We start from the raw sequence: 14,532 nt of genomic DNA on the forward strand, positions 1-14,532 counted from the left end.
TCTTCTTCTAATTGGTATTTATAGATTTTCAAATGCTCAAAAAGCCTAAAAATTGGGTTTTTTCGTGTATTTGGGAAGTAGGGTGCGAAATTGACACGGGCTGGCACATGAGCGTGTGTCTAACCTGTGTGGCTCACACCAGTGTGTGTCCAGCTCGTGTGGAAATGCCCAGGCCGTATTGCTCCTGAAAACAACTCTATTTATTCGATTTTGGCTCATTTTTCGCTCCTTTCACTCCCAAATGCTCTCCTAAGTATAGAAACATGAATTTAAAGAATTAGGAGCATGAAATTCACTAATTTGCATAATTAACCATCCAAAAACGCATTAAGAATGAGATTAAAATATGTTACTTTTATAGCTTCTCAAACATCCCCACACTTAAGCGTTTGCTTGTCCTCAAGCAAAATTCTCAACTCACATTAAAATTAATATTTCTCAACTTGTAATTCCCATCAATAATGTTTCAAAGTAATTCACAAATAATCATGCATTGGCAATTCAACTAAAAGAGCACTAAAGTCTCCAACAATCCAAGCTAATATTTTTAAACACGAAAACATAGGTGTCTCCCCTTATTTAAGTAGTTACCTTTAATTCAAAATCAACAAGAATCAACATCCTCACTAAAGATTCACTCAAGCACTCAAAGTGTTTAAGGCTCAATAATATGCACTCAAAAGTCGAACAAAAAATGTCATTACCATAGGCTTGCACGAAAATCAAATCTCCACCACTATAGAATGATATGATAGGCAAATCAAAATGTCTTTAAGAGGTTGTAATGAGGCTTAGGTTAAGGGTGTGGATAAAGGCCAGAAAGGTTGATTATAATCGAGATCGAATTGATAAATTACCAAACTAGAAAAAATAAACAAATGTTGAATTAAAAACAAGTGCATAAATCAAAAACTATTCAAGAAAAAAACAAACTTCTTCTCAAAATATGAATTTAATTATTCAAGCTCAATCAACATAGAACCAAATAATAATTATTTTTTTTCAATTTTTTTCTTTTTTTAAGAGCAATAAGAAATAATTTAGTAGATCAACCAAAAGAGCATAAATAGGAAATTAACCAAATCAAATCTCGACAAAAAGAGAGTCAATAAAATGGAAAAAGTCTCAATTAAAAAAAGAGTTATGGGTTACATTAATGGGTAAACCAAGAAACGATGTGTTAGGCTCAACGGGGTTCACTAAGGGTTAATTGAAAAGGTAGGCTTTTTATGGGATAAGTGGGTTAAAACCTAGGTGTCTTTGTCATCTCAGTAAATCAAATCAAATGTGTGGTCTCAACATGCATTATCGAAGAAAATTCTAGAATAAAAAATTAGGTTGACACACTCATAACAATTAATAAAATGAGCAAGAAAAATTTATGCTCTAAAGGCTCAAAATCTCACAAAAGATCATGGTTTTTGATGTCAAACTTGCAAATCTCAAACTTCAAGATAATACTTCAATTTAGGGAAACAATCTAAAATTTCTAAAAAATAAATTATCATGCTTGATTCTCTCATGTCTTAGAGTTTAAATCAACCAATACACAAATATCTACAAATTAATTCAAAACACATCAACAAAAAAAATCCCAAATCGACAAAAAATCATTCTAATGGAAATATGAGAAAATTACTTGAATACAAGACATAATTTAGGGATTTTTTAATAATTATATAAATAACCTCCCCACACTTAAGATGTACATTTTCCTCAATGTACAAACATATATAATCACAGTATAAACAAAATACCATAAGAAAGGGAGAAAACTGAAGTTGCCCTGAATATTGGATGAAATCGCTAGAATGGTTAAAAGTGGAATTGTAGGCAAATCTAAATGTAGTGCATGATTCTGAGTAAACTAATAATAAAATAAACACAAATAGTGAAGAAGATTAAAAGATTACAACTCAATTAGGAACAACTATAAAATATAAAAATAAAAATATAGTTCAAAAGATAAAAAAACGAAATAAGTCTAAGAAAATAACAATAAAAACAAATAAACATAAACATAAACATAAACATAAAAGAAAAATAAAAAGAAAACAAATAAACTTAATGGTCCTCATCATCAGAGGCATCAGTGTCGTGAGTCGCCGGTGCTGAAGAGGATGTATGGAGGTGCTGACAGATCAGAGGATATATGGAGGTGCTGACAGGTCTGCTACAATGTTGCGTCAATAATATCGAACTTCTAAAAGCAGTGTTGCACGAAGCAAGTGAACCACTCGAAGAGGCCCACTAAGGTAGCAGTAGAAGAAACAGGACAATGACTCAAAGGTGGACAATAAGGTGGATCCTCGTGATGGAAGGGGACATCACCAGTGAAGTCCTCCGGTTCATCTTAAGGGTTAGAATGAAATAATCGATGCTGAGGAGGATCCACTCCACAAAGTTACTCAATCATCCTCATATGGCTCATGTTTGATAATCCCTGCGGGGACATTTGGCCGACTACTGTAAGTGAGGAGGACTGCTCCGGTGTGTCAAGGAGATCGAAGTGGCGTGCGAGTCGAGTCACATAAGGGCCTAAATAGATAGAACCCTTCCTGCTACACTCTGTCTGATGGCAAAAGGCGAGAGCAATGAAGTAAGCTAAATCGAAAATACGCCCCATGGCTTTGCTTCAAAGGAAATAAGCATCAATGGTACCGACGACTCTGGTGCTCTCTTTCCTACCAATCAATGTATGAGCCAAGATGGCATGAATGTAGCATAAGGCCAGAGGAAGAGAAGTTGCCTTTCACTAACTTAGGTCATAAGGCGTCGTGCTCGTCGTAAGGTCGATCAAACAAAGAGATGGCAAGTAGTGGATTTGTCGATATAATCAAAGGAAGTCCTCAGCACTCATCGACTCGGCAGTGTAGATTCCCAAGGTAGCTCCGAACTCTGGGACATTCATATGTGTGACGTACCATCGAGTTGAAAGTGATGATGCCCGACTCATCATGGGCCGTCATCAGCTACTATAGAATAAATGTAGAACAGAACTCCAAAGTCTTCTCAATGTATGTGGGCTCGATGATGGAAAAGAATAGGTCCCACGGGGCTATGGCAATGATGGCACGCACGCTATCTGCTAACTGGACATAGGGGTGGCGTGCATCGGCAGAAGGGCCCGAGAAATAGGTCGGGCCCGTCGTCTTTCACTTTTTTAAAGCGAGAATGGTGACCTTAGATTTCCTGCAAGTGTTCTTCATGGTGTGCTTGAAAATAAAAGAATGCAATAGTAGAAAAAATAATAAATAAAGCATCGCCAAATATGCAAACAGAGGGTCGACAAATCAAAATCCAAGCAGTCAAAATAGAAATCTACTCCTAAAATAGTATGTATGAATATCTAACCATGCAAAAACCATATACTTAAACTATTGTGAATTAAAGTAGAAATAATAAAAATAATAAGAAAGGAATAATAAATAAAATAAACTATAGGATAAATTAAAAGACAAATAGTCAACTTAATCAGAATAATAATAGTAACAAATAGTAGTAATAATAAGAATAATTAACCTAAACAGACTATACCAACTAAAATTAAAGGTGATAATAAGAATAATAATAGGAAACTAATATAATTAAATGTAACAGGAAGCATAATAGTAAAATAAGATTAAAAATAATAAGAATAATATAACTAAAAAGCATGAATAAGGTAAAATAAAAATAAAATTTAAGCATAATAATACTAAAACAAAGAAATACAAAAAAATATTGATAATAAGAAAACAGAGGAAGAAAATAAAAATAAATAAAATAATAATTAAGAATAATAATTAAATAAATAAAAATGAAATAAAATAAAGAAAAGGCAAAAGGCAAACGGTGAGGTTCGAGGGACGGTCGTAGTGTACGCGACGGTGAATGGACACGGTGGTCGTGTGATGCGGGAGAGAATGAGGGGAAGGGGAGGGGGAAGAGGTGGGGTTTGGGTTGTGGGAAAGGGGCTGTTGATGGGAGGAGAGGGTTGCGATGGGGGTGTGGTGCGGATGTAGGGGGTTGAGGGGAAGGTGGGGCATGGCTCGAAAGGGACGGCTGTGGGGGTACGATGGGGTGGTTCGGTTCGCGCATGTGTGGGTGTACGATGGGAGAAAGGTCGAGGTGGCTAGGGTACTCGACAAGGGGAGGAACGGCGGTCAGAATGGGGAAAGAAAGTGGGAGCGGCGGCTAGGGTTAGAGATTGAGGAAGACGAGAACGAAAATATAAAAGGGATTAGGGTTTAAATGGGTAACACGGTCGTGTAGAGGTCCGTGTTGGGCCACACTGACGTGTCACACGCTCGTGTGGGGCATTTCCAGCCTGTGTGCATTATAAAATGCAAGCCCAGTCTTCACACGGCCTAAGACATGCCCATGTGTCTAGGCCGTGTGTGTTCTCCTTCCCTTCTCCCACACCAGTACGGAATCCCACACGCCCGAGTGGCTCGGTCGTGTCTCTCGCTCGTGTAACTCTCTAACTTGATTTAAAATTGAAAAAGAATGATTCACACGGCCAAGGACACACCCGTGTGTCCAAGCCGTGTAGGTCACATGACCATGTCTCCAGACTGTGTAACTCACTCTCGAATTGCCCATTGTGCACATGGCCTAGGACAACCCCATATGTCAAGGCCGTGTAGGTCAAAAACCTTTTTTTTATTTTTAAAATTAATTAGTTTTAAAAATAACATGAAATAAAATTAAGAGAATTAGCAGAGTGTTAACACTCGGGTTGCCTCCCAAGAAGCGCTTATTTATAGTCTAAGCTCGACTTACCTTGTGCGCACGATTACGATGGTTCGCAGAGCCGAGGATCTTCTTTCGCGCTATCAAATATTTTACCAAGATATGGTTTGAGTCAAGTATTTTTTTGTAACGCCCAACAACCCAGCCTAGAAGTTTGGACCGAATCCCGGAGGTTACATTGATCACCGAGGTGATCTGAAACAATTTTACACAACGAGTTGTTAACATCTTATACTAACACGGTTTACTAAAATCGAACTAAACCATTTACCCCTTTTAGGATTCATAACAGAGAATACAAGTTACGTCTAAAGCGTTCGAAATTAAATTTCCAAAGTTTCTAGAATTCAAAACAAAAGCAATTTATGAAAATCCAAAATTAGATTGTACCACAGTCCTTATAGACGTTTACAATCCAAAATAGTTCACAAATTTTAAAAAAACTAAAAAGTTATTTTATTAACCTGGCTTAAAACGTATCACTCCAAGACCTCCGGCATGCCAAGTCTAGCTACAGAAAACGAGGGTACCTGAAAAGGGAAAACTAAGGGGAGTGAGCTGCACGAGCTCAGTGTGAGTCGAAAACACAACTAAAAGATGAAAATTAGAGTGACACGACTCAAACCTCAGATCATAAATAAGTAAGCAGAATACACAACCACAGAAGTAGACACATATTCATCGATATCTCAGTACTCACATAATCAGACATGTATATATATATGTTCAGTCAACTAAATAAATGCGTATGGATGCAACAAGTAATAAAAACCCACCCATCCAGCCAAATGCCTCTCCGACCACCATGCACACCACATATGAGCTACTTAAGCCCATCCAACCATGCACACCACATAGGACCTCAAAAGGCCCACCCAACCCTACACACCACTTATGTGGAATGAACCACTCAAATGTTAATATGCTACAAAGCTGACATATATGCCGTACTATGTGGTAAACCGCTATATAGACGTATTGTAGTTGAAGCTACCAAAACAGATCAGAATCCCTTCTCTTTGCAACCAAACCCAAAAAGATTGATGCAAGTACAAAATGCACACCGTTTGTAAACAGTCATATCAAAATTGAATACGGAATCAGAAATGCACACATTCAATTGCCCAGAATCAGAATCAATTATAACGTAACATCAATTAACACTCAAACGAATTGTTTAGTTAGAGCTATGATTGCGAATAACGTACAACTCCAAGCCGAACCAGAGTCCCGACCACCCTTACTAAGACCTAGCCAAGGGTCGGAACACACAATAACACAACCAGATCGAAAACAGACACAGTAAGAAAATTGGCAAAATAAGGCCACACAGCCATGTGTCTTGGCCGTCTAGAAGTGCCTAGGCCGTGTGAGGCTCAACACGCCCATGTGGAGGGGCACACGCCCGTGTGAAGATGACACATGGCCGCGTTCCCAGGAACATGGCCGTGTGGACAGCTCGTGTAACTCTCTGTCTGTTTGTGCTAAGAAAAGGTGCAGGGCAGACACAGCAGTGTAAAAGTCTCACACACCCGTGTGCCCACGGGACATGGCTGTGTGTCCAAAACACTCGTCCATGTGAAATTCAACTAAAAATCCCCAAATCAGCCACACGACCATGTGGCCAGGCCGTGTGGCACCAAAATTACCCCAAAAACCCTAATCCCTAATTCTACATGGTCGTGTGAATCACCCGTGCACGGCATACACCCATGTGGTCACAAAACCACCCTAAAATGACCATAAAATTATGAATTAGCAGCCATAAATAAATCTCTAATTACTACGAGTTTGGAAACACACCTTAAAATGGATTCTCAAGCACAAGAACTCGATTGATTCGCCTCCTCCACACAATTCTTAAAACTCGTTTACACAAACATACCAACATTATCATCATACCAAACTAACACAAATGAATAACCCAAAATTGCCCTACAAAAATCAAAGAACACTACTTACCTCTGCTTGATTCCTTGAACTACCCGAACACCAAACAACGTAGTCCAATGGAACCCAATGATTTCAAACAAATAATAAAGAGGAGAATTCAATGGCAGAGAAAACATCAAATTTTTGAAATCCCAAAGAAGAGTAAAGAAGAGAAAAAAAATTGACATGAGAAAGTGGGAGAGAAAATCAAAGAACATGAAACATACTTGGGAAGTTTCAGAAATCTCTCCTATCTTTCCAAAAATAAAAAATAAAATAAAATAAATAAGTATTTTAAAATTTTAACATAACAAAACAAAACAAAATTTATTTCCCTAAATGACACACATGAGGACTCGAACCCAGATCCCAAAAGTATTACAGACAACCAACCACCAGACCAGCAGGCCATTCTAACACTAAAACGCGGAAACTAACCCAATTACCAGCAGATACATATTTGTAACCATCACACACACAATTACTATGCCATAATCAGGAAGTTGAAATATTCTCAACCATTACCGAACCAACGATAACACACCACCATACCTATGTTAATTTTTTCAAGGACACTCCCTAATCCGATGCTCCGTGGATCCGCATTTGAGGCATGCTCTCGCTTTTTTTCCAACAGTTTCCCAGATGGCGCTTCTTAATATGCCCACAAGTCGGAACATCCGCGCCACCACATGAACCTTTCACATTATGCTATTGACACTCAATTGCATTCTCCCACACTTCGAAGACCGAGGTTCCAACCTTGAAGGACTGCAATCTCTTTTCTTCCCACAATCAATGCACCTACCTTGAACCATCTCTTTATTCATTTCTATGCTAGCCTCGAACACATTCTCTAGAACCTCTCTCACTACCCTAGTCAACGCCTCAGTACCAACCTCCGAGTTATCGCTACCCAAATTTGGCGAAATCGCATTGACCACCGATTCCTGAACGGGCACACGCCCTAGAGAAATAAGTCACTCCTTGAAAGTCTCACCAGATTGATCCTCACGATCAAGCTTAACGCCAGAATCCATAACGATCTTCGAACTAATCACTTAAGAGGTCTACAATACCCAAAACCGAATACAAACGTAAGTATTAAATTATTACGATTCTAAAGTTACAGAACAGATCTTACAATTGCCTAAATTTTGCACGGACCAACATCGGAATCTCGAACATCTAATTTTCACAAAAAAAATTCCAGAATACCAATCATTACAAAACACTGTGGTACGATTTATAAATATATTTTTCTAAAACAATCCCGCGTGCACACGGATACGTAACATACAGGCTGAGTTTTTGCAAACCTGACTTTGATACCACTAAATGTAATGCCTCAAAACCTGGCCTAAAAGGTTAGACTGAATCCCGGAGGTTACATTGATCACTGAGGTGATCTGAAACGATTTTACAAAATGAGTTGTTAACATCTTATACGAACACAATTTACTAAAATCGAACTAAACTGTTTAGCCCTTTTAGGATTCATAGAATTCAAGTTACGTCGAAAGCGTTCAGAATTAAAGTTCCGCAGTTTCTAGAATTCAAAATAAAAACTATTTAAAAAAATCTAAAATTAGATTGTACCACAGTCCTTATAGATGTTTACAGTCCAAAGCAGTTCACAAATTTAAAAAAAATTGAAAAGTCATTTTATTAACTCGGCTTAAAACGTATCACTCTAAAACCTTCGGCATGCCAAATCCAGCTACAAAAAAATGAGGGTAATCGAAAAGCGAAAAACTAAGGGGGTGAGCTACACGAGCTCAGTGTGAGTTAGAAACACAACCAAAAGATGAAAATCAAAGTGGCACGACTCAAACCTCAGATCATAAATAAGTAAGAAAAATACACAACCATAGAAGTAAACACATATTCATCGATATCTCAGTACTCGCATAATTAGACATGGATATATATATGTTCAGTCAACTAACAAAATGCGTATGGATACAACAAGTAATAAAAGTCGACCCATCCAGCCAAACGCCTCTCCGACCACCATGCACACCATATACGAGCTATTTAAGCCCATCCAACAATGCACACCACATAAGACCTCAAAAGGCCCATCCAACCCTACCCATCTTGTATGTGGACTAAGCCACTCAAATGTTAATATACAGCAGAGCTGACACATATGCCGTACTGTGCGATTAATCACTGTACAGATGTATTACAGTTGAAACTGCCAAAACAGATCAGGCTCCCTTCTCTTTGCAACCAAACCCAAAAATATTGATGCAAATGTAAAATGCACACCGTTTCTAAAAAGCCATACAGAAACAAAATAGGGAATAAAAAATGTACACATTTAATTGCCCAGAATCAGAATCAATTATAACGTAACATCAATTAACACTCAAATGAATCGTTTAGTTAGAGCTATGATTGCGATTAACGCACAAGTCCAGGCCGAAACAGAGGCCTGACCACCCTTACTAAGACCTAACCAAGGGCCAGAACACATCGTAACACAATTAGATCGAAAATAGACACAGTACGAAAATTGGATAAATAGGGCCACACGGCCATGTGTCCCGATCATGTGGAAATACCTAGGCCGTGTGGGGTCAACACGCCTATATGGAGGGGCACAGGACCGTGTGAAGATGACACACACCCGTGTGTCCAGGGAACATGGCCATGTGGACAACCCGTGTAACTCTCTGTCCATTTCTACTAAGATAAGGTGCAAGGTAGACACGGTCGTGTGAAAGTCTCACACGACCGTGTGTCCAAAATACACACCCATGTGAAATTTAACTAAAAGTCCCCAAATCAGCCACACAGTCGTGTGGCACCAAAATTACCCCCAAAATCGTAATCTCTAATTCCACACGGCCGTGTAAACCGCCCGTGTGTGGCATACGCCTGTGTGGCCACCCTTGTGGTCACGAAACCACCCTAAAATGATCGAAAAATCATGAATTAGTAGCCACAAAGAAATTTCTAATTACTACGGGTTCGAAAACACACATTAAAACGAATTCTCAAGCACCAAAACCTGACGGATTCGCCTCCTCAACACAATTCTAAAAACTCATTTACACAAACATACCAACATTATCATCATACCAAACTAACACAAATGAATAACCCAAAATTGCCCTACAAAAATCAAAGAATACTACTTACCTCTGCTTAATTCCTTGAACTACCCGAACACCAAACAACGAAGTCCAATGGAACCCAACGATTTCAAACAAAATTTACTGAGGAGAATTCAATGGCAGAGAAAACATCAAATTTTTGAAATCCCAAAGAAGAGTAAAGAAGAGAAAAAAATTGACATGAGAAAGTGGGAGAGAAAATCAAAAAACATGAAACATACTTGGGAAGTTTCAAAAATCTCTCATATTTTTCCAAAAAGTAAAAATAAAATAAATAAAACGAGTTTTTTAAACTTAAAAAAAACTAAACTAAAATTATTTCCCCAAATCACACATATGAGGACTCGAACCCAGGTCCCAAAGGTACACTAACACACTACCAACCACCAAACCAACAAGTCCATTCTAACATTAAAACACGGAAACAAACCCAATTGTTCGACCTACTCACTGACCCTTACTACAATCCTTAAATCTTCTAACCCCAAAATTTGAGGTGTTACATGTTTACCTTAACTATGCTGAATTTAGAATGAGTTACCTTGATTGTACCGTACGGGAAGACGTTCAGTACCGTAAATGGGTTTTTTCTGTTTGCATCAAGCTCTGAAGGTGCAATATGTGGATTCGTTTTGTCTAGTAGTACTTTGTCCCCAACCTTAAATTGGTTCGTCTATTCATGTGCTCATCATGGCGTTGCTTTGGCTCTTCATCATGCTTTTTCGGTGTCTCCTTGACATTTGCTCGCCACTCATCTAGTTCATCGATTTGTAACATTCGTTCATCATAAATCGTTTTGTTTCTGTCGCATTGACTAAAACATGGCTCCATCATGTTCTCTTGTGGGATTTCCTACAAAGAAGGTTGAGCCACATGGTTACTCACGTTAACAGAACATTTAAAATCATCTCGATTACTAGAGTCTCTCACAGAATCACGTACTTAGAGAGTAATCATTTCATCACCTACACGAAGTACTAATTCACTTGTACCAACATCAATATAGTTCTAGCAGTTGCTAAAAAGGGTCATCCTAAAATCAAGGGTACCTTACTACCCTCATCCATGTCTAACACAACAAAGTCAACGGGAAATATGAATTTATCAATTTTTACAAGCACATCCTCAATAACACCCCTAGGATATCTACTGGTTCTATCTGCTAATTGAATACTCATTCTAGTTTGTTCAGGTTTCCTAAGACCTAATTGTTTAAACATTTTATAAGGCATGACATTGATACTAGCCCTTAAATCAGCCAAAGCATTATCAATGTTTAAACTACCAATTAAACAAGGAATAGTAAAACTCCCTGGATCTTTCGATTTGTTAGGCAGTTTATTTTGTAAGATGACCGAGCAAACTATATTGAGTTCTACAGTCGATGAATCATCTAACTTTCGTTTGTTTGCCAACAACTCCTTAAAAACTTGACATAATTGGGCACCTACGAAAGAGCTTAAACAAACGGTAAGTTAAAATGTAATTTTTTCAAGAGCTTAAGAAATTTACCAAATTGTTCATTCATGTGGTCTCTCTTCGTCGCATTAGGATATGGAACTCGAGGTTTATATTCCTTGGAAATCGGGTTGTTTTCTTTTTAGCTTACCTTAACCTTATCGTTATTCACCATGATTTCTTGCCTCATTTTGGTTCAGTTTGAACTAACCCTTCTTCATCTCGCACAGTAATTGCATGAAGTTGTTGCTTTGGGTTAATTTCAGTATTGCTAGGCAAACTACCTTGTGGTCTTTCTGAGATTGACTTAGCAAGCTGACCTATTTGGTTCTCGAGCCTTTGAATCGATGCTTGCTGATTTTTTAGTGTTGCCTCAGTGTTTTGAAAACACATTTCTAACACCGAGATATACTTCGTCAACATCTCCTCAAGGTTCAGCTTTTTCTCTTGCTGATAAGGTTATTGTTAGAAGCCTGGAAGGGGTTGTGCTCTTTGATTCTTTAACCACCCCAAGAGAAATTGGGATGGTTCCTCCAACCTGCATTATAGTTGTTACTATAAGGGTTATTTTGAGGCCTAGAATTATAACCCATATAATTGATTTTTTCGTTCTCTGTGTTAGGATCGAAGGGTAAACATTCTGGATTATTCATTCCTCCTCCATTTGTATCACATTGCATCACCGGATGTACTGGCGTAAAAACATATAAACCATTAATTTTCTTATTTAAAAGTTCTACCTAATTTGATAACATGGTGACTGCATCTAAGTTGAAAACACTGGATGCTTTTATCGACTTTGTCCTCATGACTTGCACTGATAATTATTCAGTGCCATCTCCTCAATAAATTCATAAGCCACTTCAGGAGTTTTATTGTTCAGAGTTCCATTGGCTGTTGTGTTGATTAATTGCCACGTTGAAGGGTTCAAACCATTGTAAAAGGTTTGAACCTATAGCCGTAGAGGTAACCCATGTTGAGGGCACCTTCTTAATAAATCCTTGTATCTCTCCCATGCATCATATAATGTCTCTAAATCGATCTGTAGAACGAAGGAGATATCATTCCTCAACTTGGCTATCTTAGCTGGTGGGAAATACTTCAGTAGAAATTTCTCAATCATTTGAGCCTATAGATGGAACCTCGTGATAAATAGTTTAACCACTGTTTAGCTTTGTTCCTCAATGAGAAAGGAAATAATCGTAAGTGAATGGCATCGTCAGTGGCGCCATTAATTTTGAAAGTATCGTAGATTTCCAGGAAATTGGTCAAATGAGTATTTGGATCTTTGTCTTGCAAACCATCAAACTGAACAAACTGTTGTATCATTTGAATTGTATTCGGCTTTTTTTCGAAATTATTTGTAGCAATGGTGGGTTTTACAATACTCGATTCAGCCCCAGTTAGAGTGGCCTTGGCATAATCGTACATAGTATGAGGAATAAGAGCTCGATTTGCAACAACCGTAGGAGGTAGATGATTATTCTGGTTATCACCCATCTCCTCATTAATAATAATTTCCTCTTGTTTGTCTACCAAATTCTCTCAACTTTTCCTTGCTTCTCTACGGTTTCTACGAGCTGTACTTTCAATTTCACTATCAAATAACAATGGCCCCAACGGGTTTCTTCTAGTCATAAACTAAAGGAACCTGCCAAAAAGAAATAAAAAAAATTAGAATGTAAAAATTAAGCTAAAAAAATATAAAAAAATGGTGCCAAAAACTTGATGGTCACTAAACTAACTATAAATATGACAAAGGCAATCGCACCTATCGAGCAATAGTATAGCTATGGTGAGTAGAGAATATCGTATCCACAAGGACTAAAACTATTAGTAATTATTGTTTTTCTACTATTTAGCCAACAATTTGGAGTGATGTGTTTTAATCTAAATTTACTAAAGTAATTTAACTACGAACACAACAAAGAATGAATCAAAGAAGTAATCAAATATTAACAAATAAGATAGACAATACCTAAGAAAGAATCCACCTAGATTTCACCTATTATTATAAATCTAAATTAAACGATTTATTCACTTGTGCATTGATCCGTAGAAATCCCTAAATCATGTTAATATCTCTTTCGAGAGTAAGAACAACTGACTCTAGGATGACTAATTAAAATCTCTTTCTAATTAAAACCCCTATCATCGTATTAACTCGATCTATGGATTCCCCTATTACATTTGACTCTAATTTAGTAGATTTATGTCGTCTTATTTCTAGGCTTGCATGCAACTCCACTCAGTTATGCTAGATCTACTATTAAACAGGGACTTTTGCTAAGCACATTAAACATGAATTAATATCTCGAAAATATTAAAACAAGAAATAAGCATACATAATTGAGAACAAGAACCAAGTATTTATCACGTAAAAACAAAAATTTAATAAAAGGTTTCATCACAGGTTTCATTCTCTCTAGGTATCTAGGGAATTAGTTAATAATCCTGAATAGAAACATATCAAAGTCAGAATAACCACAAGACATAAAGAAACTCAATAAAACTTTGAAAGAAATTAAAAGGAGATCTTCGATCTTGATGGGGATCCACTTTCGAGTTGATTTTGATGGTGTTCTTCGAGTGTTTTCTTCGATCTTCTCTAATTCCTCTCTTATGTCTTCTTCTAATTGGTATTTATAGACTTTAAAATGCTCAGAAAGCCTAAAAATTATGTTTTTTCACGTATTTTGGAAGCAGGGTGCAAAATCAACACAGGCTGGCACATAGGTGTGTGTCTAGCCCATGTGGCACACACAGTCGTGTGTCTAGCCAGTGTGGAAATGCCCAGGTCATGTGGCTCTTGAAAATAACTTTATTTTTCTGATTTGGCTCATTTTTTGCTCATTTCCCTCTCAAATGCTCTCCTACGTATAGAAACAAGAATTTAAAGGATTAGGAGAATCAAATTCACTAATTTGCATAATTAATCATCCAAAAATGCATTAAGAATGGAATTAAAATATGTTACTTTTATAGCTTATCACAACACAATACCCCTAGTGTCACAACATCCTCAACTGACGACTCCAGGTTGGTTTCTTATGCACCCTAAGGTGATGCAGGCTTAGTGTCGCGACATCTTAGCATCAGTGTCGTGATACCCACGTTAGATGCAATTTTCCTTAAGGTTTGCGATCTGTCGTAATTCGATGTAACAGATGAAACTAGTTTTCTCATTAAGGAGCTTGAATACTAGCATTTTCACTATGTTTTAGTTAAGTTTTCTTGGTTTTACTTATATTCAATAAAATGTACAAATTGAGTCTTTTATTGA

The 14,532-nt window shown here is 37.4% G+C and overlaps 1 non-coding gene across 1 annotated transcript; it reads left to right on the forward strand.

Moving 5' to 3' along the window:
- Positions 1-12,217: 12,217 nt before the first annotated feature.
- Positions 12,218-12,324, forward strand: LOC121220458 (small nucleolar RNA R71). The gene has a single exon (XR_005917660.1). It is a non-coding gene; the product is annotated as a small nucleolar RNA R71 (small nucleolar RNA).
- Positions 12,325-14,532: the final 2,208 nt, after the last annotated feature.

Source organism: Gossypium hirsutum, chromosome D08, assembly GCF_007990345.1.
Source record: "Gossypium hirsutum isolate 1008001.06 chromosome D08, Gossypium_hirsutum_v2.1, whole genome shotgun sequence".
In the NCBI taxonomy this organism is placed as follows: Eukaryota; Viridiplantae; Streptophyta; class Magnoliopsida; order Malvales; family Malvaceae; genus Gossypium; species Gossypium hirsutum.